This window comes from Rhinopithecus bieti, unplaced genomic scaffold (assembly GCF_001698545.2).
Source record: "Rhinopithecus bieti isolate Rb0 unplaced genomic scaffold, ASM169854v2 scaffold_1618, whole genome shotgun sequence".
NCBI lineage: Eukaryota > Metazoa > Chordata > Mammalia > Primates > Cercopithecidae > Rhinopithecus > Rhinopithecus bieti.
The window spans coordinates 2,915,547-2,942,348 of record NW_016803937.1 but is presented as its reverse complement, the minus strand read 5'-3'; the positions used below and the strand labels follow the sequence as shown (position 1 = coordinate 2,942,348).

General features: G+C 47.7%; 1 pseudogene; it reads right to left on the bottom strand.

Moving 5' to 3' along the window:
- Positions 1 to 451: 451 nt before the first annotated feature.
- LOC108520028 (chloride intracellular channel protein 1-like) overlaps positions 452 to 26,802 on the bottom strand; it is a 29,831-nt pseudogene continuing 3,480 nt past the window's right edge.

Sequence of the window (26,802 nt, the reverse complement as noted above, 5' to 3'; positions counted from 1 at the left end):
AGTGGTTCTCCTGCCTCAGCCTCCAGAGTAGCTGGGATTACAGGTGTCCGCCACCACACCCAGCTGATTTTTTATATTTTTAGTAGAAACAGGGTTTCACCACATTGGGCAGGCTGGTTTTGAACTCCTGAACTCAGGTGATTCGCCCGCCTTGGTCTCCCAAAATGTTGGGATTACAGGCGTGAACCACTGCACCTGCCCTAATCTTCTTTAAATTCTGTATTTTATTACTGAAGTATGTTGCTCTACCTGCCCCACCCCACAATAAGAATCTCACCCAGGATCCCCATTCTTTTCCCTTATTCCCCCTTCCCCCTTGACACCCCTGCACAAGTGCTCCAGGAGTCCCTGACCACTGGCCGTTTGAATTGTGTCCATTGGGTAGCAATGTGATAACTCTGAGGGCCTTTGTGGGGAAAATGGAGGGGGCTGAGGGAGTCCTGGGAGGGGCTTATTTGAGGGTCCTGGCCACTTCTTTGCAGACCAGCTTGATCTCCTCATCATGTGGACAGGTAGGGGCGAATTCTTCCCAGGCATAGGCACTACCCAAGCACCAATGCCATCCCTGGAAGGTCTCAGGGATGGGGAAGCCCTGGTACTTCTCACAGTCCACCTGGACTATGTGGAGCTTTAGCAACAGGCTGCAGTTAACCAGGGTGAGCTCATTGCCATCCAGAAACCTCTTCTGAGAGATGCCCTCATCTTCAGCACTGGTGTCATCCACTTCATCTGGGAAGGGGGGTGTCAAGTAACTGTCTAAAACCTTCAGGGCTCTCAGGAGCCCCTTGTCCAGAGTATCATTGAGTCCTGCATTTGAACTTGATGTAGGCAGAAAAGTCAGCAAATACGTCCAGCCCAGCTGTGTTTGACTCAGGGTTTAGAGTTCTCAGCTTGGGGTACCTGGAAGGACACAGCAGTGCCTCCAGAAATTCTTCAATCTTTTGGGTGTCTATGTGTGCTTCCATGCCACAAAGCAGGAACAGGAGCTGCCCTTCTGGGTACAGCTTCCGCACTGTCACGGTCTACCTCTTGGTGTCAATGGTGGTGATGTGTGAAAGTGACTCCTTTGAGCCAAAGTACTGTGAACAGTCTCTAGAAGAAGGAGCAGTTGCTGGCCAAGTGAGGTGGCTCACGCCTATAATCCCAGCACTTTGGGAGGCCGAGGTGGGTGGATCACCTGAGGTTGCCCAGGCTGGAGTGCAATGGCATGACCCCAGATCTCCTAAGTCCTTCCTAAGACATCATGGACTGGCAAGTGTCTTCATAGTCCTTTGCTGTCTCTCCCAGAGAAGGAGGCAAATTATCCATTTAGTGGAAGCAACAATCAAAGAAATAAATCAGTCATATCCAATGACCTGGTGTTGAGTCTGATAGACACTGGGCAGAGAAGCAATGATGTTGCAACACAGGGAATAGACAGGGTTGGAAGTGGCCCCTCTGCTAATCAGCTATGTGACTTGGAGCAAGTGACTTAGCCTCTCTGTGTCTCCAGGACCTCATTTGTAAAATGAGGCTAGTAATGTCACCTGCCCAACACAATTGTTGGATAGTTTCTAACAAAGCTTTTTCCACTAACCCATGTAGCTAGCACATGAGAAGCCCTCAAACATTAGCTGTTACTTTATTTCACTATGTGGTGAGTCCAAGGCTACCCACATTTGCCAGTTCATCCCATGTCTGCCTAGTCTCTCTCTCTCTCTCTCTCTCTCTCTCTCTCTCTCTCTCTCTCTTTGTCCCTCCAAAGTATTTATCTCATTTCCTTGCTTCAGAAATCCATGGCCACACACTGACTCCCCTCCCCCCTCATTAAACCAGGCTTTCAGGAAAAGATCTAATATCAGTCAGATAATGTAAACCATCGAGACGCCTCGCCTGGGGAGCTTTGCTAGTTCAGCCTAAGCTTTCAGTGACGGTGCAAGCAACAGAACTTCCTGGGATAGGGATTTGGAGTCTGAGCTGGCAGGTGTGGGGCAGATGCAGAGGATGGAGAACCCCTCCAGCGATGCCCAGGTGGACGTCCTCTCCCACTCCCTGCCCGGATGCCCTGGACAATATATCCTTTAGGCATTTAGGTCTGAGTCACCAGATGGCAGGGATGGCTTCAGCCTTCTCTCTGAGCCAAACAGAAAGCCCATAATATCCACCCCAGCTTGGCTTTGTGGTTTTCTGTTTTGCTCATTCCCAAAACAAGGTCCTTAGGAGGATGGAGGTCTGGTCCTCCAGATGGAGGATGATCTCTGTAATTCCTGGGAAGGGTGGGGTAAAAGTGATTATCTCTGAAGCACCAGAGAAGGATGTGGACTGTAAGCAATAGGGGAGTGTGGGAGGAACACAAAACACTCTACCAGAAACTGCAGAAGGCCTCTGAATTGAGGATGATCTGAGGAGTCTTAGGTTCCTCCCACCTCCTCAACAGCAACTATTCATCCATTCATCCATCCATCCAATCTTCCTTTCATTAATCCTTCCTTTTACTCATACACCTATCATCCATCCGTCTATCCATTCATCCATCTATCTATCAATCCATCCATCCATTTATCCATCCTTTCATCCGTTTATTCATCCATCCATTTATCCATCCATCCTTTCTTCTATCACCATCCATCCATCCATTCATCCACCATTCCATCCTTCATTCACCCAGCCATCTTATCATCCTGCCATCCTTTTATTCTCCTCCATCTGTACCCACTACTTTTTTCTGTTATCATCCATCCATCTGTCCATTTATCCATCCTTCTTTATCCATTCTTCCTTTCTTCTACCATCCTCATCCGCATCATACCTTTCCTTCCTTCCATTCCTTCCACTCACCTACCCATCTACCTATTTATTTGTTGACTACATCATTATCAAGGCATTAGATGTGGGCCAAGCACTATGCTAAGCACTGAGTCTATGATATTGAGCAGGAAGACACTGATGGCCTCCCCTACCCCAACTCAAGCTCATTGGCCAATGGAGCATTCACAAGGATAATGATTCAGATGTTGTCTTCTCTGGGCTCCCTTAAAAGTAGACCCTGGCCGGACACTGTGGCTCATGTCTGTAATCCCAGCACTTTGGAAGGCCAAGGCGGGTGGATCATGTGAGGTCAGGAGTTCGAGACCAGCCTGACCAACATGGAGAAACCCTGTCTCCACTAAAAATACAAAATTAGCCAGGCGTGGTGGCACATGCCTGTCGTCTCAGCTACTCAGAAGGCTGAGGCAGGAGAATCATTTGAACCCAGGAGGTGGAGGTTGTGGTGAGCTGAGGTTGTGCCATTGCACTCCAGCCTGGGCAACAAGAACAAAACTCCATCCCTTCCCCCGCAAAAAAGTAGACCCTGAGGCAAGGAATGCAAGCAGGGTGTTTGGAAAATGATCCCAGGAAATACTTGTAGGGGAGTGAAGAAGTGAGACAAGGAAGGGAAGGCTGTCAACAAAAGGTTCACTATCAAGAGGCTGAGCCCCGTGGGTACCTGGAGCTGTATCCTGCTGGAAAACTCTAGGAGGCTTGTAGAACATGCCTCAGAGTCATCCCAGCTGATGGATGGGAGAGGTAGGATAGCTCTTCTCTGACTGTGGTCACCAGTGGTTGAGGGATGCTTCAGCAGAACCTGAGCATCCCTGGGGCCCAGGGGAGCAGAGCCAGATCCCTATTCAAAGGAGCTGCACATAGGATAGGGGCAGGGACAACACACAGGGGGAAAGAGTGAGTGAGCATCTCAACATTTTACACAACCTTTTGCATCTTTTAATGTCTGTGCAGGCACAGAAATATTTTGAAAGGGTGAGCAAGGACACGACAAAGTACAGTGAGGCTGCTGTGTGAGCTCAACATACACAGGTGAACAGCCATGCCCAATGCAAGCACAATGCAACTGGAAGACGCATTAAAGCACGGTACAGAATAACACAGCATTACGGTACTTGCAAAGCATCTGGGAATCACTCTCACAAGGAAAGTGCAGAACTTTTATGGAGAAATGGAAAACGTTATTAAGATGTGAAAGAAACCTGAACCAATGAAAAGCAATCCTGTTTGTGGGTGGGATGACTGAACTGTACGGATCTGCCATTTCCCTTTGAGTTTAACCTTCGCATCCCAGGAAGCAGCCGCCAAATCCAAACAGAACCCTTGAAGGATTTGACATGCTGATTTTCTAAAATGCACATGAAAGAATAAACTTCTACAGACAGCTATGATTAATTCGAAAAAATGTAAAATGTGATCTTTACCTTCCAATCCATTAGCGTTTTTGATGCCAACATCCCAGGATATATTTTACATACTTTTTTTTTTACATTTTATAGAAACCTTTAAATTTTAATGATAATTGTTTAAAAGTCTCATGATAATTCAAGTGGCTTTAATCTAATTTCCCTAACATGTCCCATTGCCTGACATTTCCATGGTTTCCAGTTTTTTAAATCATATTTTTTAAAACCTCATGGAGAAATTTCTCGATATCAGAAACAGCTGTCATGCTCTGAATACTGGCTTTGCTTTTATTTTAGGGGCCCCGGTAAATTTTGGTATCATCCTATTTCCCTTTGACTTTGGGAGATGTCAGAGCTGTCAGTGTGACTCTGGGAGAACTCAGAGCTGATCTGTGGCCAGTGCCTGAGACCCCCACACTGGACATTTCTTGTTGCAACCTCACTGCAGGGGCCTTTGTCACCCCTGCCCTCATCTGTCTTGGCTTAATGTTCACCAGATGTAAATCACTGTAGGAAGATTTGCGCAAATTGCCAGTGGGCACCATGCTGAGGTCCTTGCCTCACTTCTGCAATCCCCACTGTAGCCCAGAGGTGGCTGTTATTACCATCCTTGTTCTAATCGGATGACAAGTGGAAGCTCAGAGAGATGAGGTGACCTCCCAAAGTCACACTGTGAGCGACTGACAGCTGGGCTTTAAACCTGGTGTATGTGATTCCAAATGCATGTCTTTTCTAGTATGTTCTGCTACAGTGCCCAAATCTTTGCAAACCCCTTTATAGCCCTTTGGAAGCTGGAGCCGTGAAACTCATGCAAACTACAGCACACGCCTAGTCTTACTTATAGTGCCGTGAGCATCCTAACGTGTAGATTATAGCCTGGCATTTGTCCCTTGGTCAAAAATGTAGCTTTAAGTTTGTACCAGTCATGATGAAATGAACTTTCCCCCAGGTCAACGGATTCCCCAGCCAACACCACCTGCCCGCTGCCCTGGCTGTGATCTCGAGGCAGCGTTCTCCAGGGTTCCTTGACAAAGCAGCGGCACTGACAACAAGTGCAGTGGGAAAGGTCCTCCTCCCCCAGGTGAGCAGAGAGAAGGGCTGAGAGTGATATTGCTGCAGAAGACATGGTGGACAGGACTGGAGACGCCTGGGAAGACCACCTACTGCAGGGGGGCTGGGTCCAGTGCAGCCCCCCCACTTACTGCCTTGCTGGGAGGAGAAGGCACCTGGCCCTAGGGTGGCAGCATCGCCTGGCCTAGGGGAGCTACCTGGGAAACAGCCCAGCCCTGCCGTCACTGCCGTGCAACAATATGCCTGTGCCTCTCCTGTGTGGCTAGTGCGGGGGTCGTGAATAAGTCATTATGCCCCACCTAGAAGACCATCATGGGGCTGGGCAGCCAGCCTCAGGGTCCCCACTCCTTGCAGATGTGGGAGTGCCACCCTCTCTGCAGCAGAACCGTGGCTCCTAACGGGAAGGGGAGGTATTTACGAGGGGCGAAGTCCGACTGTTGGCCGCCAGCCAGCTCACATCCTTTGCAGAAGGCAAGGTTTTTTTTTTTTTCAGACTTTCATGTTCTATTGAGTATTTTTGATGCCGAGAAAAAAAAAAAAAAAAAAAGCAAAATAATTATTTTAATAAATTAGTATGGTTTAAATTAGAAGATGTGAATATCGTCTTACATGAGCTCCTTACAGAGGCAAAAGTAAAACATATTTTCCCTGGACAGATAAGAGTCTGACTCCGCAAACCCGTGAGCCCTTTACGTCTGTTAAATCAGCCAGTGCTGCAGACGGCAGTGACCTCCAGAGCCGGCAGCTACCGTAGGGAATCTGGGAGCCTGTGACATCACCAGCAGGGGTGCAATTTCTTACGGTCCTTTGGGAAATGATTTAAAGATGTATATTAAGAATGACAAGAAAAAAAGTCATATACCTTAATTTAGGAAAATCTCGCTTTTAGAAATATAGTCAAAGGAAATGAGCAAACAAGACTTTAAAAGTTCTATGCGTGAAAATGTTCCCACCAATGGTTTTAGGTTAGAGAAGAGAGAGACGCCCAGAAACCAGCAGCTAGGGTGTTACATCATCAACACCAACATGGTGAGTTATTACATGGCCTTTAAAATAGAAAATGAGAGAACCAAGCCATGCATATATATGTGTGTGTGTATATGTGTGTGTGTGTGTGTATACACACACATACACACGTATGTATATATTGAAACAGGGTTTCACTCTGTCACCCAGACTAGAATGCAATGGTGCAATCATGGCCCACTGCAGGCTCAAAAGATCCTCCCATCTCAGCCTCCCAAATTGATGGGAATACAGGTGTGTGCCACCATGCCCAGCTAATCTTTTAAATTTTTGTAGAGATGGGGTCTCACTATGTTGCCCAGGCTGGCCTCAAACTCCTGGGCTCAAACAATCCTCCCACCTTAGCCTCCCAAAGTGCCAGAATTACAGGCATGAGCCACCATACCCAGCCCATGCTTATAATTTACTAAGTGAAGAAGCATATTGCATTAAAACAATAAAAAAGAATCCCAAGAGCATGTGCAAAGAATATAGGGAAACATAGACAATTCTATAGGAAAAGCTGGCCAACAGAGCTAACATGGTTATGAGGCAAGTATCGTTTCCAAATTTAGAGGCCTAGGGGGGAAGGTAAGGTTGTTTCTGTGATTTAAAATACTGAATAAATTAAATAAAACTAGCACAGCCAAGTGGACAGGTAGAGGATGGTTGGAAGAAAGGGCCCCTCCAGCCCCAGGTACCCCATGGCTTGCCAAGCCCAGCAGTCTTAGCGTTTATTCCCTGTGCTCTTACTAAGCGTTCGATGCCAGGTTGACCTGAGCATGGTGGCTGCAGCATCTACATGCACAGCTCAGAAGTGAGATCGCAGCTCCAAGGTCCAGTGTGCCTGAGCTCAAACCCCACCCAGCACTTCCCAGCTGCGTGCTCTTGGGACAGGACTGGCTTCCATCTCCTCTCTCAGCCCCTCTCTCTCATTGATAACCTCCATCCGGGACATACCATGTTCCTGTAAGTGATAGCTAATCCCATTACCCAAATATGAGCTGTCTGACTTGAGGCTTTTCCAATAAAAGTGCATTAGCAACTCCCAACCTTAACACTTTACTATACTTTTGGGGAAAAAGTTAAATGTGAAAAAAAACAAAACAAAAGAAAACAAAACAAAAAACCTTAGTTTTGGATGGTGAGTATCTACTTGCCTGGAGGTGGCGGTTGGGGTGGCTGTCAGGACCCCTCAAGTCTCCTGAAAGTCTACAACCCTGCAATCCTTGCTCTTTGCCACGGCTCTGCCCAGAGTAGGAGGCATTCCAGAACTCAAGGTTGAGCTGTCTTTTAGCTTTTCATCAGCGTGAGATGCCTTTGGCCTCCAATCAATTGTATGTCTCACTTGAATGTAAAAGCACATGGCTTCCCTCTTCTCTTTTAACAACTCACATGCATTGTTTGACTTTCAGGCCTCCATCCTCTAAAACCCCATGTTGGGTGCCCATAAAAATGCATAGGTCCTGGCTTTCCTGTTTTCCAGGCACCAGCTCACTCAGGAAATGCATCAGCACATTGGTTTTCACTCCAGTTCCCAGGCGGACGATGGAAACTCACATCGTTTCTGAGTTTGTAGCTCTGGCTTGCTGCTGGCTAGAACTCTACTCTCTGAAGATGAGTCTCAAACAATGGAGCTGTCCAGTCAATTATCCGAAGCCAATGGCAGCCCATCATCTGTTCCTTGGCCCATGTGCTCAAACAGCAAATACCTATTAAGTGTGTGCCATGTACCTTCAGTGAGGTGAGGTTTTGTGAGGGAGTATTTCAGCCAACTAGTGCTGTGTAACAAATCACCCCAAAACGGAGTGCTTAAAACACAGTCGTTTTATGATCTCGTGTACCAGTTTGCTAGAATTATGGGAACAAAGTACTGCGAGATGAGTGACTTAAACAACAGAAATTTATTCTTTCACCTTCTGGAGGCCAGAAGTCCAAGAGCAAGGTGACTGCAGGGCTGGTTCTTTCCAGGGCTGCAAGGGAGGCTCCACTCCAGGCCTCTCTCCAGTTTTGGTGGTTGTGGGCAATCCTTGACGTTCCATGGCTTATAGATGCACCCCACCCACCCCCCACCAATCTCAGCCTACATCTTTACATGGCATTCTCCTTGTGTCTTCTGGTGCCTCTGTGCCCAATTTTCCTTTTCTTATAAGGACACCAGTCATATTGGATTAGGGCCCACCCTAATGACCTAATTTCAACCTGATTATCTCTGTAAAAACCTTATTACTGAACACCATCACCTTCTGCAGTCCTAGGAGTTAGGGCTCCAACATATCTTTTTTGGGAGGACACAAAATTCAACCTGTGGCATCTCCCATGGGTTCTGTGGTCAGGATCTCAGGAAGGGCTCAGCTAGGTGGTTCTGGCTCACAACCTCTCACGGTTGCAGACAACGGTGGCTGGAAACAAGAGACAGACAAGGACAAGGGTACAGCTGCAGCATCTGGAGGTGTGCTGGGCTGCTCTCTTCATGTAGCCCCAAACCCTTTCCACATGGTCTCTCTGTGTGGGCTGTTTGGGCCTCCTTGCAGCATGGTGGTCTCCAAGCATTGAGGCTGCTCACTGCCAGCCAAGAGCTTCGAGAGACAGTCTCACAGGGAGTCACCGGGAAGCTGCTTTGTTTTCTTTTGGCCTAGCTTGGGAGGTCACATAGCATTATTTCTGCCATCCTCTGGTGGTCCAAACAGTCACAAACACTTGCTGAATTTCAGGAACAGGGACATCAACCACACCTGTTAATGTGAGGACTGTCAGAGTCATATGTGGGATGTGAAATATTGTTGCAGACATCTTTGGAAGATGGCTCCGTCTAGTTGGCCACAATGAGACAGAGCAGTAAGCAGACACATTGCATTGCAGTACAATGGCTACAAATGTCCAGGTAAGGATGGCTCCCAGGAAAACAGAGACTAGGCCCCTAGACCAGGGAGGAACCCAGGAAGGCTTCCTAGAGGAGGAGAGGCAGGGATCTGAAAGGTGGGTAAGCAGCAGTTGGCTGGACAGGGTGGGACGTGGGGGGTGGTCTCAGCAGAGGGAGCCATCCGTGCCATGCTCAAGAGGCAGGAGAAGGGGTGCACATTCTGCAAGAGGCTGGAATTCCACTGGGCAACAGCATCCAACCAGTCCCCGCCACAGTATCTTAGGTTTCTTAAACTCTCAGTCCACTGCATTACAACCTTTAATAACTACAGTAGTTTCTACTTTATACAATGAACCAGACTAATAAGTTGTATAAGCTTCCATGGCTGGGGTCCCCGGTTTCTTCATGTAATTCCACAGGACTCCTATCCTGAAATGGACTCTGTGTCTAGATCATGGATCCATAAACGTTTTCTGCAAAAGGTCCCATAGTAAATGGTTTAGTCTTTGGGGGACTCGCAGTCACTGACACAATTACTCAACTCTTCCATTGTAGCAGAAAAGTAGCCAGAGACAAGATGTAAATAAATGCGCATGGCTATGTTCCAATAAAACTTTATTTACAGAAACAGGTGGTAGGCTGGATTGGGCCTGTATTTTGCCAGTCCCTGGTCCAGACTGAAGTTTGTTCTGGTGAGAATTTGAGTCCCTGCTTCTGCCACTTACTCTGAACATGCCATTTAACCTCTCTGAAGCTGGTTCCTCTTCTGCAAAATATTCTGGGTTTAGCGAGTCGCCATACTGTCTCTGTCACAGCTACTCAACTCTGCCATCATAAAGTTGGGCTAAACCCCTTCATCACCCAGGGTGGGAGCAAACAAGATGAAAAGTGTGAACATTGTGCAGCACTAGGATTTCGAGATGCGGACGTGGCTATAAAGTGTATACACTTTAGGGGCAGTGCACACTTTCTAGTTAGGACCTCGAGCTACACATCCCTGAGGCTCAGGTTCCTCTAGCATAAAACAGGAATGAGAACACTGACCTCATGACATTGCAGGAGGAGTCAGTGAGAGTGCATGGTCCCAGATTATTGGGGGATGATTCCCTAAGGCCACCCATGGGGTCACAGCAGACACCTTGTTTGGGGAGTCAACTAGGTGCTGGGAAGTCCATTGGAAGATGTATGAGCCATCTCACTAAGTGGGGGTGGAGGGGGTTGAGCTTGGACTTGCTGGGCAACCCCTCTGGGCAGATCTATAATTCTTTGAGGACTCAGTCTCCGTTTATCTAATTTCCTTGGTTCTAAGATGCATATTGATCACCTTTTAACCTTTTTGAAATCCAAGTGCCTCTACCCATCAATACTTGCATTTAATGCGATCACGTTTCTTCACCTTCACCACAATAAAAGTAGTTATCAAACTGATGGAAAAACAGAGATATGGAGGTATACTGACCCCAGATCTAACAGGGATATCATGCTCGAGGTAGCCCCACGTCTGGGCTGTCCGACTGTGGTTGCTGGCTGAGGATAGAGGCCCCCAGACCCTGAGGCCCCTCTGTGCTTGTTTCACCCCATGGTCAGAGTTCAGGATCAGGCTGTGGCTACGGAGGAGGGACGGATGCTGGGCGGTGAGGAGCCTTCACACCCTTCACACCCAGACACTCGCTTCCTCCACGGGGCAGGCGCTTCCTCGCTTTGAGCACACAGACCTCCCCCTCCTCTGCTAAGGAAGACAGGGTGCCAACCCCCGCGTGGAGAATGGGACATTCCTTTAAAGCAAGCCAGCTGCTTTACAGCTCTGCTTTGGAGGCTCAAAAACATAAAGGCTCCAGAATCAAAGGCTTCCTGTTATAAATTCACTTCTACACCTCAGGTACTTGGTGGGTCGGGGAGGGAAAAACAAGATTTAGTGAAAATTGCTTGAAAATGCTCTATAAATACCCTTCTTCTGGGAGGAGAACCGGTGGGCTGGTCTCAGAGGACGGGTGGAGAACGGCTTTCTGTTTGCCTAAGATGTTTGGAAGGCATTTTGTACTTTCTGACATTAATATTTTTGTTGTTCTAAAATCTTCAGTGCCTTCAAACTTTAATTTGGGGACTTATTGAGAACTATGTGCATGAAATTAAATTTAAAATGTATAATGGATCTTTATAATCGACAACCTCATCTTAAAGATGAGAGAAACCGGCCGGGCAGGGTGGCTCATGCTTGTAATCCCAGCACTTTGGGAGGCTGAGGCGGGTGGATCATGAGGTCAGGAGTTCAAGACCAGCCTGGCCAAGATGGTGAAACCCCATCTCTACTAAAAATACAAAAAAAATTAGCCGGGTGTGGTGGCAGGCCCCTGTAATCCCAGCTACTCTGGAGGCTGAGGCAGAGAATTGCTTAAACCTGGAGGGGCGGAGGTTGCGGTGAGCCAAGATTGTGCTACTGCATTCCAGCCTGGGTGACAGAGCGCGACTCCGTCTCAAAAAAATAGATAAATAAATTAAGATGAGAGAAACAAGACCCAAGATGCTGAAGAGCAGGCTTCGGCCACCACCTGGGCACAGACAAGACAAGATGATCTAGAGATTCTCCTCAAAGGCTCCAGAAAATAGAGCCGGGCTTGTGGGCACAGCAGGACAGCGCTGATTACAGAACCAAAGCAGGACAGCACTGATTACAGAAGCGATGCATATTGATTGGAGAAAATTCAGAAAATTCCTAAGAGCCCAAAGAGGAAAATCAAAACTGCCTGGGACCCAGCATCTACAGACAAGCCCTATGGGGTTCGACCTCTGCTCTTTTTTCTGGGCCTGGATTGATCTAGATGATGATACAGAACTAGACACAGATGGAGGTTGTATCGATGGCTCACACCTCTGACTGTACTTGCAGCACAGGTTCTCAATCTCCACCCAGCTCCGGCCCCAAATCCCTCTGCTCCTCACCTAAGGGTGTCTCCTGACCAGGGGAATCTGATCAGCCCACACACAGGACAGTCCAGCAGAGGCAGGGACTGGATACCCCTGAGGGCAGCTCTCATCCCTGCAGTGAGGAGTCAGTGAGTAAAAACCTGAAGTAGTCACTGTCAGTACTCCCTGTCCCAATTCCTCTCAGCCTTACCTCTTCTGTGAACAGGGGACCAATCTCCAACTCCAGCTCCTGCATTTCATGGCTTGTGGGCTCTCTCTACCTCCAGATACCCCATTCCCACCAGTGAAACAGACAAGAAATAGCAAGGAACTAACATCCACTCCCAGAAGGTGACCTCAAACATTGATTCATAGGAGCTGGGGTATCAATACCCCAACTCCCTTCCCCACCAGGTGGGATAATTCTGTTCTGGGAGGCTCCCAGAATTTCCCAGCAGGATTAAGCCACAGCCACCCATAGACATAACCTGCTCCATACAAACCCTTTATGGGCTGCTGTCCCTGCTCTTTTGCACACCAATCTCCAACATGCATTGCTTCTGTAATCAGGGCTGTCCTGCTGTGCCCATGAGCCTTGTATCTGGACCACCTCCTAAATATTCTCTCTGCATCTCAGGGCCAGTTTCTGGGGGACCCCAAACTGACAGAAAACCTGTAGTGAGACAAGGCTGGGGCATGTTTCCCAGGTTCCCCCCAGAGCTTTCCGGTGGGACTAAGTTCCTGTGGCCCACTGTGTTCATCCTCTTGTCAATGCTCCTGCCTCAGCTTGTCCCCTGTCATGCCTCACTTACCCCACTGCATCACTCAGGATCACATCGCAAATAACTCCCTGCACCAAGTCCCTGTGGGATCTGCTCTGAGGGGAATTCAAACTTAGATGGATATTTATATAAATAGAAATAGATGGATATAGATGCTAAGATGGATACGGATACAGACACAGCTATCAATGGATAAGATATAGACATAGATACAGACATGGATAGATAGATATGGACATAGGTACAGGCAGAGATGGATGATGTAGACAGAGATAGAGATACAGATACGGATGGATGTAAATATAGACAGATACAGATATGGATAGAGATGAATATAGATAAGGCATAGATGGATGATGTAGACAGATAGAGATACAGGCATGGATGGATATAGATATAGACAGATACAGATCTGGATAGATAGAGATGGATATAGGTGTAGGCATAGATGGATGATGTAGACAGAGATGGAGATACAGGCGTGGATGATATAAATATAGACAGATACAGATATGGGTAGATGGATATGAATCTAGGCACAGGCATAGATGGATGATATAGTTTGAGAGAGATACAGGTATAGTTGGATGTAGACATAGATACAAGTTCATGGACACAAGTGGATTTGGATATGAACATAGAGCGATATATGGTAGTACCAATTGTTTTCAGCTGATGTTCATCCTAATTGGTCCATGCCCACATCTGTTGTTAAATACGTTTAATCTCTCCCTTGGGTGTGTCTATAACGAGATACACAGATGAGCTCTCTGGGTTTCTGGAGCCCTGATGTCTGAGCAGGAGCCCAGCCCTGCTACCCCCCAATGTCCTTAAGTGAGCCTCTTCATCTGTTTTCCTTGGCACATCACCTATTAAATGACTGGGGACCTCACCAATCATTTATAGTCATATCTATGTCTACATCCTAAGTTTCTTGCATGTATAAAGTCCTTAAATCTACCAGACTCCCTTGTGGATTTAAGGACTTCATATGTGGAAGAAACCTTAGGACCTGACTGACCTACAGCAAGTGCTCAATAAATGTTAACTATTTTCATTGTTGTTACTACTCCTCTGTAGTTGCGATAAATGTAGCCCTCATTAAATCCAGACCAACCACCAATTTAGTGACCACCCCAGCCAACTCCAAAAACACTCAACAGAAGAATGAAAATTCATCCAGATTGTGAAAGAAACATCCACTTTACAGCTAGTGCTCCTGAGGCTCTGTGAAGGATGTTGCACATACAAGATTCAGGGTTAAGCAGGACGAAAACCTCATCTTGGTGGCTGCAGGTTTCAGTCCCTGCCTTCATTCTGCCCCTCGCAGGATTTGCATGGCTGTGGATTCTTTTTCCATCTCTAAACCTGGGACTTCATTTCCTATTTGATTGTTGGTTCCTGAAACTCAACACCAGCCAGGATGACATGAACATCTCCTGTGCCAAGGAGGCAGCTGGAACACATCCTCTGTGTTGAGTCAGCTGGCCCAGTGACCACATGGCCCTATGGTTCTGTGGGAAGAGAATATACCTCAGCAGCCCCCATGCCTAAACTTCTCCCTGTGGTGGTTTTCAACTGTGACTCCAAAATTCTACTGCATCCCTTGCCTGAGACATGGATTCTGTACCCTGCCCCTTCAATCTGGGTGGGCTTGTGACTGCTCCATAGAATGGGACATAGAATAGAAGCCATGGAACTTCCATCTGGTCTTCTTGGGGGATTCAAGTGCCCTGTATGATGTCTGACTCCTCTGAGACCACCAAGCTTGGGAGGGCACACTGGGTGCTTCCAGTAGACAGTCCCAGTTCATCCCCACCTGGCCCCAGCCATGTGAGTGAAGCTGCCTGGGATCCTCCAGACCAGCCCATATTCCCCCTGAGTGCCTCTGAGTGACTTCAGTAGATGCCACAAAGAGCAAATGAACCGCCCAGCTGAGACCTGCCCGAATTCTTGACCCACAGAATCCATAGGCAAAATAAAATGACTGCTTTATGCCTCTAAGTTTAGGATGGTTTGTTACAAAGCACAGGTAATTAGAACATTTTCTTATCTGCAGTTTTAGCGCTTCTGCCACCTACTAAAATGGCCCAAGAAGGGATAATATGGTTTGGCTATGTCCCCACCCAAATCTTATCTTGAATTGTAGCTTCCATAATTCTCACATGTTGTGGGAGGGACCTGGTGGGGACAATTAAATCATAGGGGCGGTTCCCCCATACTATTCTCATGGTAGTGTATAAGTCTCATGAGATCTGATGGTTTGATAAGGGGTTTCCCCTTTCACTTGGTTTTCATTCTCTCTTTCCTGCTGCCATGTAAGACATACTTTTCACCTTCTACCATGATTGTGAGGCCTCCCCAGCCATGTGGAACTATGAGTCTATTAAACCTCTGTTTCTTTATAGATTACCCAGTCTTGGGTATGTCTTTATTCACAGCATGAGAACAGACTAATACAAGGAGTAACCTCATTGCCAGGAAAATCTCATTACGTCATCTCCCTGCTCACAACTCCCACCCCCACCCCCACCTCCCCATCACCCTCAGGGGAAGATTCAGGCTCCACACCAGGACCTAAAAGCCTCTGAACAACTTGGGTTCTATCTACTTTCTACCATCACCTTTTACTGTGTGTCTTTCACATGCTTTATGCCATTAATTCGTTCATCTACTGTGTATTGAATGCCCACTCTGTGCCAGTCACTATTCTTCACTCCAGGATACAATTTGAGTGAACCAGGATCAGCCCTTGCCTCCATGGAACTCATAGTCTAGCAGAGGAGACAGACATTGGCCCCAATAACTCCACAAACTATTGCAGCAGGGAACAGGAGGTGCATGGTGCTTGCTGGGCTGTTTGCTGTTTTGTTTTGTTTTGAGATGGTGTCTCACTCTGTCGCCCAGGCTGGAGTGCAGTGGTGCCATCTTGGCTCACTGAAACCTCTGCCTCCCAGGTTCAAGCAATTCTCCTACCTCAGCCTCTGGAGTAGCTGGGATTGCAGGTACGTGCCACCACACCCAGCTAATTTTTGTATTTTTAGTAGAGAAGGGGTTTCGCCATGCTGGCTAGCATAGTGTTGAACTCCTGACCTTAGGTGATCCACCCACCTTGGCCTCCCAAAGTGCTGAGATTACAGGCATGAGCCACTGTGTCGGCCCTGGACTGTTTTTAAAAGGGATGACGCAACGATTGAAACAGGGCATCCAAAAGATCCCGGGCTGTGCACTAGGGCTGCCTATGCCTCTACCAACCCCGAGTGCCAGCTCCACAATGGCCCTGCTCATCCTGCACTGTAATGGCCTGGTGGCTGTAAGTCCTTCCCGCCCCAGGTCCCCTCCATCACTAGGCACACTTGCTGATATCTTTAATTACAGCCATCCTGGTGAGTGTGCAGCCCTATCCCACATGGCTTGAATTCACATTTTCCAACATGAGGTGGGTTTTTTTGTCTTGGCCTACCATGACGTCTGAGTCATGGTGACATGGGAGCCAGGAAAGCACCATGATGTGCTTCTGCTCACAGCATGAATATTTAAACAGCTCTCTCCTTTCCCATACTCTTCTGCTCAGCGACTGACATTTTGCTCTGATGAGCGTGGTTTGAGTGGAGTATATATGATTTCAAGAAATAACACATCCATAAGTTGAATTTACCTACCAGAGTGTGAGCCTGTGTTTACCCGATGCCAAAATCTAGATTAAACCTGAACATTTCCATCAACCCTCTCTGTTTCCAAAGGGCCAGATGTTTGGCACTGTGTAGCCAAAACATCTGCTTGCTGAGCTGAATTTTTTGGTTGTCATGCTCAGATTGCACGCCACGGAGACGCGAGCTCAGTGGGAGCGTGTGTCACCTCACACTCGTGCAGGAAAAGCCACCCTGGGAAGGCCTCAATTCCACCGGATCATCGGCATCAGTTAGTCTAGGAAACACCGCAGGCAGCACACAGCTTGACGTGCAAGAACTTCCGCAGCCACATCCACGACCTTCCGCACATCTTACAGGGATTTTGAGTGATTACAGTATTAAACTAACAGGCTGACACATGAGCAAAATAAGTAACATACAAAGCGAGCCTTTCCATAGCCAGACACGCCGGCAGCACGTGCAGCTGGTTTCATAACACAGTTGGAGCTGCAGCGAATATATGGAATTTCAGAATGATTTGCGTTACAGTTCCCTTAAGTAACATTATCTTGTTAAAGACATTAACCTCGGGCCTTTGCTGTTATAGATTTGCTTTTATTGTTCTCATCCTGGGGAGCAACCTGTAGGAGAGACACTCCTCCGCAAAAAAGGGGTCGCGGGTCATGAAAACATTGATTCTTGAGGTGGCTGAATGGCCGTCTAGGGAACGCTCGCCAGTTATGGGAAACAGACATCGCTTTACAGAACATCTTTTTTAATTAAAAATAATTATGAAATTTCAAACATTAATAATCATTTCATAGTTTTGCCCAACACAATACGGCCTCAAAGAAATGTGCCCTCTGGTTGCTTTTCTTGAAAGGAAACCCTGCAGTCAGACGCTGTCCTCCAGCAGGGCTCAGGCTGGTGCATCTCCAGGGGCTGATCTGCAGAGCTGCCGGCCCCCGACACTGCCTCCTTACTCATTCCTCTACTCCCCAAAATTCAGTTGAAAGTGACTTTTCATTTCCTTCCTTCCTTCCTTCCTTCCTTCCTTCCTTCCTTCCTTCCTTCCTTCCTTCTTTCCTTCCTTCCTTCCTTCTTTCCTTCCTTCCTTCCTTCTTTCCTTCTTTTTTTCCTTCTTTCCTTCCTTCCTTCCTTCCTTCCTTCTTTCCTTCCTTCCTTCCTTCCTTCCTTCCTTCCTTCCTTCCTTCCTTCCTTCCTTTCTCTCTCTCTCTTTCCTTCTTTCTTTCCTTCCTGTCTTCCTTCCTTCATCTTTCCTTCCTCCTCCCTCCTTGTCCTTCTTTCCTTCTTTCCTTCCTTCCTCTCTCTCTCTTTTCTTTTTTTCTTCCTTCCTTCCTTTCTTCCTTCTTCCTTCCTTTGTTTCTCTCTCTTCTTTCTTTCTTTCTTTCTTTCTTTCTTTCTTTCTTTCTTTCTTTCTTTCTTTCTTTTTTTTGAGGCAAAGTCTCACTCTGTCACCTAGGCTGGAGTGCAGTGGCTCAATGTCAGCTCACTGCAACCTCCACCTCCCGGGTTCAAATGATTCTCCTGCCTCAGTCTCCTGTGTAGCTAAAATTACAGGCATCCACCACCCACACCCAGCTAATTTTTTTGTATTTCTAGTAGAGACAGGGTTTCACCATGTTGGCCAGGCTGGTCTCAAACTCTTGGTCTCAAGAGATCCGTCAGCCTTGGCCTCCCAAATTGCTGAGATGACAGGCATGAGCCTCTGCTCCCAGCCTTCAATTTTCATTTTGTTACATGGTTTTCTGAAGGGCGGGGTCTCTCCAGACAGAGTATGTACTTGGAATTTTAGCAGGTCTGTGTCTGGAGTTTTCTCATCTGTAAAATGGGGGGCTCTGTGGGATTAGGGGGAAGATTCTGGATCACACAGTAAAGGGGCCGTGCAGCACTGAAGTTAATATCTTCATCGGTAGCTGATGAAGATCAGTTGGGGACCTTATTTGTTCCTTTCTTGATTTGGGGATAAAAATTAGCATGGGGCACCATGGATGAGCATCCCGGACATCTTGCAGCCAGCTCCTGCTCATCTTTACAGCCTTGCAAAGTAGGTAACTGAGATGTAAGACGTCACCCAGAGTCCCTGAGCCAGCGAGACACAGATGGGATTCTGCGTTTCATCCCAAGCCCATGTTCTTTCCGTGAACCACATTGTCTTCCACTTGCCTCTTCCAAGGAGCTATTTGGAAACCCTTTTTATTTTGTGCCCACATTGTCAGCAAGCCTCTGGGGCAACATATGAATGACTCAGGGAGGTGTGCGACAGGGTCCTAGCCAAGGGAGGCAGGCATTTTGATGAATCCCCTCTTCCTGCCCTGCTCTAAGTGGGAACATTCCGTGAGTTCATGTTCAGTCCCTTAGACACTCCTGTATGAAATCATCTTTAAAGCTTTAAGACAGATCTTCTGGTACTCTCAGATATAATTAATTCCAAACACTGACAGGGTAAATTCTCTCTCTTCCTTATAAATGCTAGACTCATGCAGGAATAATTTGGAAGACCAAACACACAGTAAATGAATCCTAGGGAAGAATCTTTCTGAAGAAGTCTGTGTAGCATTTAGTTAGCTGCTTCGTCCCACCTCCCCTCCCTTCTCCTTCCTTCCTTTCCAGGCATCCCAGCCTGCTGGCTTGGCTTCCTGGAGAATTGGAATATTCCGCTTGGAACATCATCAGGGTCTCAGTGGCCAAAAAGGCCTGTAAGATACCAGAGCCCTAGTTAAGAAAGATGTTTCAAAACCCCATTGATCCTGCTCAAATGTAACCTGTGAAAGTGGAAATTTGTTCAGCTTTTTTGGAAGTTGAATTTAGCAATATCTATCAAAACTGCAAGTATGAATAAACAGTGACTTGACTTCCTCTCTGTTAGGGATTTATAGAAAGGAAATAATTAAAGATGTGTGCAAAGAGATTCAACTCTAAGATGTTTTCTGCGGTGATGTTTATCTGGATATCCAAAGCTAAGAGACTGAGCAAGCACAATCCTAGCTCCTAGTCAGAGACTGGAAATGTAAGCATCTTCTGTTTTGTGAAACGGAAATACACTTCTGCTCTATTGCTACAGAAAAAATTATCGAAGTTGAGTCTAGCTTTACCACTTTTTCAGTTGCATGCATGCATGTGCATGTGTATGTAAGAAAGAGTGTGAGGCCGGGCGCGGTGGCTCAAGCCTGTAATCCCAGCACTTTGGGAGGCCGAGACGGGCAGATCATGAGGTCAGGAGATTGAGACCATCCTGGCTAATACGGTGAAACCCCGTCTCTACTAAAAAATACAAAAAACTAGTCGGGCAATGAGGCGGGCGCCTGTAGTCCCAGCTACTCGGGAGGCTGAGACAGGAGAATGGCGGGAACCCGGGAGGCGGAGCTTGCAGTGAGCTGAGAGCCGGCCACTGCACTCCAGCCTGGGCGGCAGAGCAAGACTCCGTCTCAAAAAAAAAAAAAAGAAAGAGTGTGGGTCTTTATACACAGGTAAGAATACAGATTCTGCAATTAGGCTAGCGAAGTATAAACCACAACCCGCTCACTCACTATGTGACTTTGAACAAGTTACTTCACCTCGGTTCAATAAAATAGGATGTGGCAATGCAAACCTGACAGAACTGTGTAAAGAGAGAATAAGAGAATAAACATTAAGCTTTAAGGAGAGTAAAAGCTAAATAAATGCAGCAAAACATGTTTTTACAGACACATCAAGGCCGACCACAGTAGCTCACACCTGCGATCCCAGCACTTCGGGAGGCCGAGGCAGGAGGATCATTTGAGCCCAGGAGTTAGAGACCAGTCTGGGCAACACGGTGAAACCCCATCTGTAAAAGAATAAAATAAAATTTAAAAATACAAACTTAGCTGAGTGTGGCGGCACACACCTATAGCCCCAGCTACTTGAGAGGCTGAGGCAGGAGGATCACTTGAGCCTAGGAGGTCGAGGCTGTAGTGAGCCACTGTCCTCCAGCCACTGTCCTCCAGCCACTGTCCTCCAGCCTGGGCAACAGAGTGAAATCCTGCCTCAAAACAAAAAACAAAAAGGCACGTCAAAGACAGGAATGAAGGACATCTGAGTATTTGCAACAGGTACCTCTGAATGCCGGAATCACTCAAAGTCTCTTTCTCAACTTGCTTATCTGATTTTTCTAGATGTGTATGAACATGAAGGACATGCATCCTTGGGTAACAGAGAGGATAAACACTCACGTCGCTCAGATGTATTAGCTCCATGGGCAGTGAGTGCTGGGCTCAACCAGCCAGGATGAGGAAGTGGCTGTCAGGATGAAGTGAGAACGGCAGCTGTAAGGGACGGAGCCCCTGTGCTGGGCACAAGGACACCTGGCTCAGCGCCAGCTTGATAAGCCTTGGGGTTAGCGCCAGGGTAAAGTAGAAAGCAGAGTGGGCAAAGCAGCGAAGGGGGCACGCGGGCAACCGCTTTCACATGCAGGCGTTTCCTGGCACATCACACTCAGAGTCCAGCAGTGCCTTGAATACGACGCCAGAGCAAAGTCGCCTGTGCAGGTCCCCGTGCTGGGAAGCAGCAGCCCAGTGGTGTGAGCCCATCCCTCCATCCTAGCCCCTGGGCTCCACTGCCAGACAATAAAACAAGGCTGAGAGCATGGGGTTGTGGATTCTAATGTGTCTGAGTTTGGGTCAGGCTCTGTCACCTCCCAGCTATGTGACATTTGACAAGTGTCCTAACCTCTCTGAGCCTCAGTTTCATCATCTGAAAAATGGGAAAAATAGTAACAGTACCCTCACAGAGTCGATGTGAGAATTAAATCAATGAGGCTAAGGTAAGTAGCATGGGAAGAAAAGTCAGAAGGAGCCTTTGGCCTCATGGGGCCTGGTGCCTGAGACCAACGGTTATCTCAAGAGCCTGCATCGATGGGAAAGTCAAACTGCCATCTGTTCAACACATATTAATTGTTAGCAAATAGTGACACTTAACAAATCATCATTCCCAGTGCATGTAACTGCAAATAAGAAGATGATAATCTCTGCCTTGATGCTCCTAGGCCGTGAAGTTTTCTCTGTGAGGGTTATACCTCCATAAAGTTTACTTTTTTTTTTTTTTATTATACTTTAAGTTCTAGGGTACATGTGCATAACGTGCAGGTTTGTTACATATGTATACTTGTGCCATGTTGGTGTGCTGCACCCATCAACTCATCAGCACCCATCAATTCATCATTTATATCAGGTATAACTCCCAATGCAATCCCTCCCCCCTCCCCCCTCCCCATGATAGGCCCCGATGTGTGATGTTCCCCTTCCCGAGTCCAAGTGATCTCATTGTTCAGTTCCCAAAAACTCCCTGCTTTTCAAAGTGTTGACTATTGACTACTTTGCATCAAGAGACTTCGACACATCCTTTGGGGAAACACCACCAGCCCATAATACCTCCCAAGTAAACTGATGCACTCAGATCTTTGTTTTAGGACCCAGTTCTAGAGGACGTTAGCTAAAACAATATTCTTCTTTTATATATATTAAAAGCGCAAAGGTTTACATACAAAAAAACCCAGAGGGCACAATAGAGCCATTTGCTATCACGACACCCTCAGGGTAGCATCTGAGTCTGCATGAAGGGCATTCTTCCCTCTCAGACACTGAGAAAGTTCTAGAAGGGTAAGGTTAGACCTAGGTCTCCATGGAGCAGAAAAACCCTCCCATTTAAATTCTGAGACAAGCATCTTCCAAACAAAACGGGCTCCTCATCCTCTTACAGCATGCAGGGCTCGGAATGCCCCTCAGATGCAGAGTGTGACGGGGCAAGAGCCGGGAGACGCTTGCAGGACCCAACGTAGGGCCAGAGCAGCCCTGCTGCTAGAATGACAGGCAGAAATATTGCTAACAGAGCTTTTCAAAGAATCAAAGATACACTAATCACATAAAATCGCAAAATGGCAGCAGCCATGTTTCTCTTCTGCGTTAGTCAAGGCCTGCCACCTCCAGCGTCCTGCCACCACATTGCTCCATGGAACCACTTGCCCTTGACAAAGACCTGCTTTGGGATGTCTTCCTGAGCAGGCCACAGTGAACCTCGAGCATTTTCAAAGACAAGGTGAAAATTCATGTGTCTGATGCTCCTGAGAACTGATATGTGCATAATAATTATTTTCTGGCTAAGGGGCGGATCAACTTTACCGTGAGCCTGAAAAATATTAATACCACCGTGATGCCACTGAGAAGGATGTTGGAGGCAACACCACCATCACCATCACCTTCTTCAGAAACCAAAGGCAACACCCTCTGTGCTCTCTGCAGACATGAAGGAAAACTCAGGCCTCTTAGCACTGAGAGATTTGTGCAAGTTAGCTGTGTGCTTTTTTTTTTTTTTTTTTTAAGATGGCATTTCGCTCTTGTCGCCCAGGTTGGAGTGCAATGGCACGATCTCAGCTCACTGCAACCTCCGCCTCCCGGGTTCAAGCAATTCTCCTGCCTCAGCCTCCCGAGTAGCTGGGATTACAGGCACCCACCACCATGCCAGGATAATTTTTATATTTTTAGTAGAGTCAGGGTTTTACCATGTTGGCCAGGCTCATCTCGAACTCCTGACCTCAGGTGATCCGCCCACCTCGGCTTCCCACCGTGCTGGGATTACAGGTGTGAGCCGCCACGCCCGGCCCTGCCCGTGTGCTTTCTTCCCTCTGATGAAGCTCAGCTGGGTGGGAAGGTACAGTGCCCAGCAGTCTCAATGGGAAGGTAAAACAAAAGCCCCCTCAGCTAATATCTAGTAAGCACCTACTGTGTGCTAAGGGGAAATGCAAAAAGCAAGTTGCACATAGCCCCTATGCCTAGCGCAGAGAAGGTGCTTCAAACATATTTATTAAATTACTTATTTATATTAATAAATAGATACATAGATGAACAATTTGAATTTACATATATATTAAATGCATGAATGTTTACATGATATGTGTTGAATAAATTAACCACTGGATGCTGGATGAACAGATGCTTTATTTACTGATATCCTGAGCCTCACTACTCAAGTAGGACTCACAAAAAACAGCATTGACATCACCTGGGACTTTGTAAGACGTACTCACCCACGGGCCCCATGGGGCCATGGTGGGAACAGGGGAACTGCCCCTGCTGTGGCAAATGGAAGGTAGCCTCGCTTTCTTAGGTACTTCTGCCATGGAGAGGTGGGGGTTTGTGTTTCTTTTGCTGGGATTTAGGCAGACTTAGTGGCCACGAGACCAATAGATATTCCACTGGAAGTGATATGTTGCTCAGTTCAGGTCAGCTCCACCTCCTGTCTCCTTGGATACACCCTCTTGGAAGCCAGCTGCCATGTTGTGAGGAAGTCCAAGCAGCTCCATGGCTAGACCATGTGGAGAGAAGCCAACAGCCCCCTGTCAACAGCTCCCTCTGAGTTCCCTGCAGACCCCTGTGACGGCTCCCTCTGAGTTCCCTAATCCGATGCAGCAGTGGGTGCGTCATCTTGGAAGTGGACCCTCCAGCCCTAGGGGAGCTGACCAGCTGATGCCAAGGGGAATAGAGACCAACCTTCCCCACCAAACCCTGCACAAATTGCAGATTTATGCAAAATAAATGACCGATATTGTTTTCCGCCACTAAAATTGCACATGGCTTGTCACACAGCAGTAGTTAACTGGATTGCTTACTGAAGCCGAATCTCTGGAGGTGAGCTCCCAGAATCTGCGTTTTTACCACACTCTCCCAGTGACCCTGACGCCCACTAAAGTTTTAAAAGTCCTGCCCTGGAGTTCTTCTAATGTAGAAATCTGCTTCCTGGTGGGAAAGAAACACACCACATCGTTATGAGCTGATGTGGACAGATCACCGAGCGCTATCGGTAAGTGAGCAAGGTGCAGAGCAGCGTGCACTGTGTACTCACTTTTATTCTAGTAAAAAAGTCAGTGTATTTTTGCTTGTGAATGCATAAAACATTTCTAGAAGGTAGCCAAGAAATGTACAAGGGAAGAGCTATACACAGGTCTACAAGAAAAGGGAGACGAGTAAACAACCATATGTTTTTTGGAAAAACTATATGTATGTGTTTTGTCAGTGTATGTTATATTTTTTAAAACATAGGGGAAGCTGGGGCTCTGAGGTCTGACTCCATGGATGCTGGTCCTGGCTCCATTGCTTATTAGGTATGTGACTCATGCCAGTCACTTGGGATTGCCAAACCTCGGTGTCCTCATCTGTCAAATGGGTATAGATAGATCACCTGCTTCACTGAGTGGTTGTGAAGATCAGGTGAGCAGAGGCAGGGAAAATGCTTAGCATGGTGCAAACTCACAGGAAGCCTTTGACAAATGATAACCCTTGACTATGCCAGGCTTTCTGTGCTCTGTGACTTCTCCAAGGGCCTTGGGCAACGTCGTCCTCTGCTGGCATCTCCTCAACTTGAGACAGGTTAACACTGAGATCAGAGCCTGCACCCAGCAGATTCAGTGCCCCTCGACACAACTCAACAATCCTCCCTTCCTTCTCATCTTTCATCCCTAGCTGGAGAAACAAGAGGGAAGGAGAGGCAGCAGTGGATTTGAACTGCAAGACGGCAGTGGAATGGGGGGTGGTTATTACCAGGGGGAGGCTGGTGCAGGGATTGCGGCACCATGGAAGGAGGGGATAGCAGACTCAAAGCCCTTTCCAGCGTGGATGTGGAGGTCCTTCCCCTGGACACAGAGGCGACCACAGTGCCCAGCACACTGGGGGAGCCCGGCTTCTGCGGGCTGAGGAGGGAAGCTCATCACCGCATGTGACATCAGTTCATCAGGAAACGCACTCTGTGCTCCAAACATGTGCTTCCCATTGAGCTTCTGGACTGAGCAGGTTGAGACACAGAAGGCTCCAGTGGCCCACCAGATTCCAGCTCTGCAGACAAAGGCCCATAGTTCGGGGCTGAATCAGGCATCAGAACCTGCCCATGGAGCCTGCAATTGGCGGGTGGGGATATTCAGACCTGGCGCCAGAGGAGAGGGCCCAGCAGCAGGGCAGTACAGTGGGTAGGGCCCCTCAACCCCACCTGTGCACCCTTATCTTTAGCAACTCCTCAGTAAGCTGAGAGGAGCAGCCATCCCTTCCCGACAGAAAGTCATGGGGTTGGCAGGGTGAGGGGTCTTCTGCAACAGCAGTTGGCCATGAAAAGATCTCCACAAATGGGAGTGATGAGTGTTTTCCCCAGGTCCCTGGGATTGCTGGATTAGAACCCAGATCTCTGGACTCCCTGCACAGTGTTCTTCCTCCTGCTGGTCAGGCCTGGGATACCAGGCCAGGTAATTCACCACAGCCAGGGTGACATGGTTTGGCTCTGTGTCCCCACCCAAATCTCACTTTGAATTGTAATAATCCCCACATTATCAAGGGCAGGACCAAGTGGAGATAATTGAATCATGGGGGTGGTTACTTTCGTGCTGTTCTCATGATAGTGAGTGAGTTCTCATGAGATCTGATGGTTTTATAAGGGGCTTCACCCTTTGCTCAGCACTCATTCTCTTTCCTGCCACCCTGTGAAGAGGTGCCTTCTGCCATGATTGTAAGTTTCCTAAGGCCCCCCCAACCATGTGGAACTGGGAGTCAATTAATCCTCTTTTCTTTATAAATACCAAGTCTCCAGTATTTCCTCACAGCAGCGTGAGAATGGATTAATACATAGGGGTAGTGGCTGAGCCTGTGTTTCTGGGATCTATCTGTCCTAAAAGAAGGCCCTTGCTCTTGTCTCATAAGCACTTATGACACACATTCCCTGTACTCCATGCACCTCAAAGGAGGGGACACGAGAGAGAACTGCACAGGCCAGCCTCTGCCTGCAATGAGGCCACTATCCAGCAGTAAAAGCAACTGAGGGTTGCACAGCAGGGGCAGGGTGGAGTAGGTCAGGAAGGCTTCTTGGAGGAAGGGACATCTGAGTCCAATGACTGGTTCCTGTGGGATCCCGTGCTCCTTAAGGAGCGTGGCACGGGCCTGGGAGTCAGCCAGGCACAGCAGAGGGCCATAGGGCCTCACAATGCCGGAAGGATGAAGAGTAACCTCTGGACACTTGGCCCTGAGACATTTTGCCTGTCCTGTTGAAACACACTGTGGTGTGGGGAAAGGATATTCCAGCAGAGTCTCTCCTGTGCCCTGGTGAGTCAAGGTTGCCTAGAGCTGGCTCTGGGAGATGATTCATCACCCTCAGTAACAGCTCTAGTGAGGTGGTGGCAAAGGGAGTTGCCCCAAGTGACAAAAAGTTAGTGACCTTCTAAGACAGGCTAGCAAGGCATAAGGGTGGGATGAGGGTGGGCATGGGAGGCAATGCAGATGCCAAAGTGGCTGTAGCCATGAGAGATGCAGTGGGACCCAATAAGA